Source organism: Berghia stephanieae, chromosome 14 (genome assembly GCF_034508935.2).
Source record: "Berghia stephanieae isolate SIO BIC M18660-M18661 chromosome 14, UCSD_Bste_1.3, whole genome shotgun sequence".
Classification (NCBI taxonomy): domain Eukaryota; kingdom Metazoa; phylum Mollusca; class Gastropoda; order Nudibranchia; family Aeolidiidae; genus Berghia; species Berghia stephanieae.
Window position 1 is genome coordinate 11,270,050 of NC_088373.1, and position 8,073 is coordinate 11,278,122.

The window sequence follows — 8,073 nt, forward strand, 5'->3', positions numbered from 1 at the left end:
GCTTTTACACTAAAAAATATGTTACAGTTTACTGTAGTTACACGAATCTGCATTGTGATAACGTTACTAAGGGCAAGGCTGTAGTGCATCAGCAAAACGCCTTTTTTACATTGTTGTAATGGATATAATCTAGAAAATGCAACAGAGGGTCTGCAGAATACCAAACATTGAACAACCACATTAAATCCAAATGCATCGAGGCACACGAGAACTATCTAGACTGGAAATGCTGCGAAATCGAAAGAGAATACAAACCCAACCCCCAACAAGCTCACCAAAGAATAAAAGAACTATCAGGAAAAGGAAAAGCAAAGCAGCAGGAAGTTGTATCCAGAACAAACAAGGGGAACTGCTATTTGAAGAACAACATATAGAAAGCTGATGGGTAGAATACATAGGCGAACTGTACAATGATCCAAATAGAAATGAACCACCACTGAAATTCAAAGAACCTTTAAGCGGACCAAAAATCACCAAAAGTGAAATTGAACATGCCATGGAACGAATGAGGGATGGTAAAGCATCAGGCCCTGATGAAATATCTGTAGAGGTATTAAAAAGCCTAGGAGATCTAGCAATTGATGAACTTCACATATTATTCAACAATATATACAACACTGGGAAAATTCCAGAAGATCTCTGTAACTCTATTTTCATAGCAATACCAAAGAGAGCAGGTGCAGTCAGATGCAAAAATTTTAGAACTATAAGTTTAATAAACCACATCAACAAAATACTGTTGCGTATAATTATCAACAGGCTAAGGAATAAGATTAACCCCGAAATCGCAGAAGAACAATATGGATTCCAACCTGACAGAGGGACAAGGAACGCAGTATACCTCCTCCGTGTTTTAAGTGAAAGAGCTATACAGGTTCAGACCCCACTATACCTCTGTTTTGTCGACTACAAAAAAGCTTTTGATAGAGTACGCCACGAAGAAATACTAAAACAACTGCACTCCATTGGCGCTGATGAGAAAGACCTCAGACTCATGCAAACATTATACTACACCCAGCAGGCATCTATCAAAATCGGAAACTCTACAGGAAATTCCATTCCTATTAAGAAAGGAGTCCGTCAAGGTGTGTTGCCTCACCAGATCTGTTTAATCTATACCAAGAAACAATCATGAGGGGCATAACTAATATGGAGGGAATAAAAGTAGGAGGTCACAACATAAATAATATAAGATACGCAGACGATACGGTACTCATTGCAACATCAGAAATCCAACTTCAAAAGATTGTTGACAAAGTGGTAGTAGATAGTGAAGCCAAGGGAATGGAAGTGAATATCACCAAAACGGAATGCATGGTAATACAGAAAAACCCCGAAAACAACAACACCTGCAATATAACGATTCACGGCGAGCAACTTACCAACGTAGAAAGTTTTAAATATCTTGGTTCAATAGTGACAACAGATGGAAGATGTAACCGAGACATACGAGCAAGAATAACTCAAGCCAAACAGGCCTTCATGGACCTCGGAAACATTTTGAAAAACAAACAGATGTCGTTTGGGATTAGATTCCGAGTCTTGAAGTGCTATGTGTGGCCAATCTTGTTATACGGATGCGAAAGCTGGACTACAAATGCAGAAACACAAAAGAACATTGAAGCTTTTGAAATGTGGTGTTTGAGAAGGATGCAGAGAATATCGTATACTGCACACAAAACGAACGAAGAAGTGCTAAAACAAACATACCAACAAAGGAAACTAATGCCCTTAATAGCGGGTCGACAACTATCCTTTTTCGGACACATAGTAAGGAAAGATAAGAATGAATACCTGGCAAGTTGTGGAAAAATACCTGGTAAACGCGCCCGGGGGAGACAAAGAAAAACACTCATAGACCAACTGAAGGGCTTCAACAACCTAACAATCCAAGAGCTGTTTGAAAAAGCAAGAGACAGGGAGGAATGGAGAGAGATAATTCATGCAGTATCCGAAGCCTGGACCAGGCATGGAACCTAGAAGAAGAAGAAGAATGGATATAGATAGTATGCACTTGGCTAAGAAGCTCACAACATTGCCATCCGGAAGTAGAACGGACCAACACACAAAACTATGTGTAATCTTGAAGGTTTATAGTCTGGTTAATATAGTTTAATGAGAATTACTCATAAACGCGGATGGCAATAACAAAGACCCGACTGACGTCATCTTCGTTCTATATATATTCAGAACACAAAACATCAGACATGCAAATATTATATGCACGTAGGGTTTGATACACTGTTGGAGATTATGGTTATGTCGATCGTTGTTAAATTATTATTGTAACGCGACAAGAGTCTCCGTTATATTTTGATAACATTGAGCAGGTCTCACCAGGTACGGTGGTATGATTTTTATGCAAGGCGATTTCATGACAAGATTATTCCTTAACTTTTAATGTTTAGTTACCCCCCCCCCCCCCACCCACACACACACTTCCTCCACTCTAAGTGCCGTATGAAATAGAAATTTGCTTTCGTGTTGGCGAGTATTAATATAAAAGTAGTCCTTTAGAGCCTAGGCCCCATGGAGCCGGAGTTTATCCCGGTTTCTGTAGCGAGAACGAACAAAACATTTTGAGATTGTACTAGCCGACAAAAGACGTGCTAATTATTACTTTTCTACCCTCTGCTGGATTAAGTGGTGTATTAATGTCTTGTGTGTGTGTGTGTGTGTGTGTGTGTGTGTGTGTGTGTTTGTTATTGGCTAAAGGAGGAATTTGAGCCCGAAAGGTTCCGTGCTTGATATATTTATTATACATTGTCCTTTTCAAAGCTAAGCTATTACATTAATATTTGTTCATTGCTTTTTTATTTTTTTAAACAATCTACAGCTTCTTAGCAGCTTAGATTCACATACCAAAAGAACTGTCATATGAGATTTTTTTTTTTTAAAGGAGGGAACAGAAAGGCTTGAAGATCACGCAGAAGATCGAATACACCTTCTGTTCCTCCCGCCAACCCCTCTTCTCACGGCTTTCCTACTATCTTAGTTACTGATCTAACTCCACACTGCCAGAATTTATCTACATTTATTATAATTATTATCTTATAGTTTTTAAAAAAACTATCCGAATCAATATAAATAATAAGTCAATAAAATCGATTGAAAATTCCTGTCATAACAATCTGTCTCTTTTGATTGGCATAGTCCATTATTTATTATCCTTATGTTTAATTGTTTACTCAGGGTCGCCATGACAGCATTGAGTGAGGCCTGTCTTCGCAGAGAAGTAATAGAAGTATACCATGGCCCATAAACAGGAGCTGGTATTCAAAGAGGGCACTCGAGATAATAATTATTATGAACGAATTCATATTGTAAGCATTTCAAAAGAACCCATTGTGCATGCCAGAGCGTGATAAATTTTAGTAGCGTGTGCAGTGTGTAATAGTGTGTTTTTTAGTAAAGAGCCTCAACCGACTCATTTTTAGCAGGAGCGGCTCTTTCTGTAGGGCGGGAAAATAAGGCGCCACGATAAGGTTAGTAAAAAATATATATTAAAAACAAAAACAAAAACGGAGAAAGAACAAGAAGAAAAATAAAAAATAGGAAGACATAAAGGAGTATGAAAAGTACGAAGAAAAAGCAACTTAAGATAATGTGAAATCTTATTGGAAGACATAAGTCTAATCGCGGCCCTAATACATGAAATGCTAGGATCGTGTAGTGCCTATATTAAGTGCCGCTCAGTTTTAATGAATATTTTATCCTGTGCGATTATGTGATATGGCATAGGTGTAAAATGAGTAATAGCCGTTAACGTTGTTTCTGTCCAAAAAAAAAAAACAAAAACAAAAAAAAACAAACAAACAAAAAAGGAGCTATCGCCTTCAGATTACATGCCTTATGTCTCGTCCAACATGTTGAGTGTTGCTGTTGGTTAGGAATACCATGCAAAGCGCTTTGAGCACGTTCACTGAACATTGCTTTATATAGATGCTCGGGTTGATATGTATTATAATATCATAATATAACTAACTATATTATGCTGTGTTTGCCAATGTTACCCATTTTTTTTCTTCTAATCATCGCTCGAGGTCGACGTAAACTTATTTGCAGTTCTGATCACCCACATTGTTTTGGGTCCATTGTTGTACTGGAAATACACCCAAAACCAACTGTAAAAGTGACTCTTCGCCTCAAAACGGTATTAAGTCGGGTTGGTTAAGATGGTGAAAATTGAATTTATAGCCAGAAATATTGAGTTTGTATGTTTTATTGAGGAGAATGGATACCCTATTTTAGTGTGCTAATGCCAACAATTTATATTTTTGACCAGTTTAACATTTAATTCGGCTTTTAATCATTTGGTTCGTTCCGACATAATACCGTTTTGAGACGATGGGTCACAAATATTATCCATTACTGCGTTCGGCTATCAGACCAGCAAATATGTGTAGATTGCCCGCGGTGAATCAAATGCTGAAAGTTTTGGTTTTAAATATCTTTTCTCTAATTATTTTAACTTAAAATTTACTTTTTGTCAATATAGATAGAATGCGCTTGACCTAGGAGTTCACAACATTGCCACCCGGAAGTATAACGGACCAACACACAAACTCTGTGTAACCATGAACTTTTATAGTCTGGTTAATACAGTTTAGTGAGAACAACTCACAAACGCGGATGGCAAAAACAATAACAAAGGCCTGAGTGACGTCATCTGCATACTATCTATACTTGGTTCACCCCAACAGTAGATCATAAATGCATTTGTGTGTGTGTGTGTGTGTGTGTGTGTGAGTGTGTAATTATATGGGTATGTGTATGTGTGCGTGCGTGTTTGTTTTATTCTTCCTTTTGTCCACCCCCCCCCCCACCCCATCCCCTCTCTCACTCTCATCTCGTGTAGATTGACAAACTGATAAAGCACCGTCTCGTCAAGTACCGTCCACTTGTAAGTCCATAAAAGCAGTTCGTGGGCTGAGGATTAACATAACTGGTTCTATATCCACTTTTGGAAAATTTTGAGATATTACATGCGTTACAATCAAGATTTTAAAAGGCTTTATCTGACAAAAATTGGTTCAAATCTGAAAATTTACGCATAGACCAAGTATAAAAGAGTGGTTGAAGTTTATACATAGTTATTTACAAAAAAAATAAACTTTAAATAATTTTTTCTCAATTTGAACAAAATGGAGATAGAACCACTTAACCCTCAGCCCACGAGTTAGTGCGAGAACATTTTATCAACCTTTAACAAGCGGACATCGGTATCAAGTTTATTATAACCCACCATAACCATTTTCACCAAGTAAAACGGCAACAGTCCCAAAACCAGTTGACGTTTCTGGTCTTCCGGATAATGAAAATGTTCACATATTAAAATTATGTTTGAACCATGTGAAGGGGTAGGTACCGATAGCACATTTTGGTAGAGCACTCGCTTTTTACGCAAAGGGACCAATGTCGATCCCGTGAGCAGTCGAGATTTTTATCCGACACCCCCCCCCCCCACCCTTGTCCACCCGGCCGTGATTGGGTAGCTGGATTTGTCAGATCTGGAGGAAAGTACTTGACGATAGACTAGAAACCTATCCAAAGGATAGCAACCAATTGCTATTGTCGACTTCACGTTATAGAAACCGGGATAAACTCCGCCTCCGTGGGCCTCATCGCTTTGAAGGACTTTTTAAAAGTGTGATGTTTGGCAATACATCACTGTGTCACAGGGTAATTTCACTCATTTCTGTCAAAATAATCGTGAAAAACTAGAGGGCCACCCTGCTAATAGGCATATACTTGGGGTTACTATGCAATGATCGCAATGCTGTTACTACTGCTTATATAACAATAAAAATAATATTATTATGGGAGCGATCGTGATTTGAAAGAAATTCAATTTCGCCTTGAACTTGAGAGGTTTTTTTCCCGACGTATACTTATTTGAAGGTCTGATATCTCTATCCGTTATGGGCTCATTGCTGTAATAGAAATTTACGCTCAAACCTATGCAAAATTTTAACTATCTAGACATCGAGGTCTATTTCAATAGTGTTAAAATTTGTCCGCAATTGCGTTCGGTTATCAGATCTACTGTCTGCTGACATGTACAAAGATGCAGAGCACGACAAAATCATTTTATTATTATTATCATTATAATTTTTTTTTTTAAACACAAAAAGTTTTATTTATTTGTTTTTTATTATCCCCCCGCCTTCTCTCTCTCTCTCTCTCTCTCTCTCTCTCTCTCTCTCTCTCTCTCTCTCTCTCTCTCTCTCTCTCTCTCTAACTGTGCTTGATGTGAATGTCATCAACTTGACGTATCTTATTTGCAGGTCTGATAACCCTTATTGTTAAGGTTTCATTGTTGTAATGGATATAGTCTCAAATCAACACCACATATTGCCCCTCGCAGCAATGTTAAATCAAGCCCATAATTGCGTTCGGTTAGCAGACCTGCGATTTTATGTGCACGTCGCTTTCACTAGAATGAATCATTGTTCAGATCCCTGGTCCCTCACATTTCCCTCCTCCTCCTCCTCTTCCTCCTCCTCCCCCCCCCCCCCCCCTTACACCTTCCGAACACCGCGCGCCAACATGAAAGCAGGGCGGTTAATATACCTTGTGTAATGCAATGCAAACTGTGTACGTGACAGAGCATTCTTGCATGGGCGTTACGTTGCTATGCGTGATTCCAGCGGCGGTGTGACAAACATGTACGACCTATTTCAACCCAAAGAGGAATATAATACTATGACTCGGCGACACATGTTAAAATATTAATTTGGCCAGAAAACGTTGATTTCATACTACTATATATCGACAGACTAGGTTTACCTCCAAGCGACACATGTTAATATATTATTACTTTGGCCAGAAAACGTTGATTTCATACTACTATATCGACAGATTAGGTTTTCCTCCAACCTAACAAAAGGGTTTATAACTCTTTCCTTACCGATGATTTTCAGTATTTTTCCAAAATGGCAGGCTTACCCAGCAGAAAAATTGATTTTTTAAAACTCAAACAAGCTCTCTACAAAACAACTTTATGTTTTTATTAATTAAACAAAGATCCATTCTTCAAAGTTTTTGACGTACAAAATATATCTGAATAAGAAAAATGTATATTGTGTCGTAACAAATGTGACGATTTTGCTGCAGGTGGTAAGGAGAGGGTTAACTCACTCACTCCTAGAGATTTTAGCTACTTTTCAAAATTGGAAATAATGTATTAAAAAATGAGCATGGGCATATATAGTTTTATTCAACTATCATTAACATGTAAAAATGAAAAACATTAGCTTTGATACTAGATACGCCTATAATTTGTCTTAATAAAATTGTAATTGATATAGACATGTGGTAAAAGTAACCCGGGTAAACTACGGATAAAGTCGGTGTTAGGGTTGAGTGAGTTAAATCTGACACTTCTCTGAGGTTTCAGATCAAACACCTTTAAACAAGCCCGAAGTTATCTTACTCAGGTTTACCGATATTATGAAATAAAAGGTTCTGGTCAAAATGACCCCATATCTCCCCGCCCCCCCCCCCCCCCCCAAAAAAAAAAGAAAGAAAAAAAGAACAACAATAACAAGATAGCAAACAAACAAACAAACAAAAACAGAACAAATAATCAACAAATACAAAATAAGAAGAAAAAAAAGCGAAAAACAAACCATTATCACCACTTACAACAACAACGACAACTAACCCACAACACACACACACACACACACACACACACACACGTATGTTTATATATATACACACACACACATACATACACATACATGCATACACACACACACACACACAGAGAGAGAGAGAGAGAGAGAGAGAGAGAGAGAGAGAGAGAGAGAGAGAGAGAGAGAGAGAGAGAGAGAGAGAACAGAAGAAATACAACAACAAAATATTTAAAAAAAAACAAAAAAAAAAAAAAAAACAATGCAAAACAAAACAAGACCAACAAAAAGTCAAACTTAAGGCCTATAAAAATGCATAGCAAAGCAAGATAGACACAAAAAGAAACAAACAAGCAAAAACCACCAACAACAACAACAACACTAACAAACTTAAACACTAAAACAAAACAAAAAATATGTATTTTAAAAAAACCGA

The 8,073-nt window shown here is 37.6% G+C and overlaps 1 protein-coding gene across 1 annotated transcript in view; it reads left to right on the forward strand.

Moving 5' to 3' along the window:
• The first annotated feature begins 3,434 nt into the window (after positions 1 to 3,434).
• The window catches only part of LOC144959994 (tubulin alpha-1A chain-like), a 20,846-nt gene continuing 16,207 nt past the window's right edge, over positions 3,435 to 8,073 (forward strand). Inside the window, exon 1 of the mRNA XM_078892914.1 lies at positions 3,435 to 3,485. The gene's annotated coding sequence lies outside the window, so the exon portion shown is untranslated. The remainder of the gene's footprint in view (positions 3,486 to 8,073) is intronic.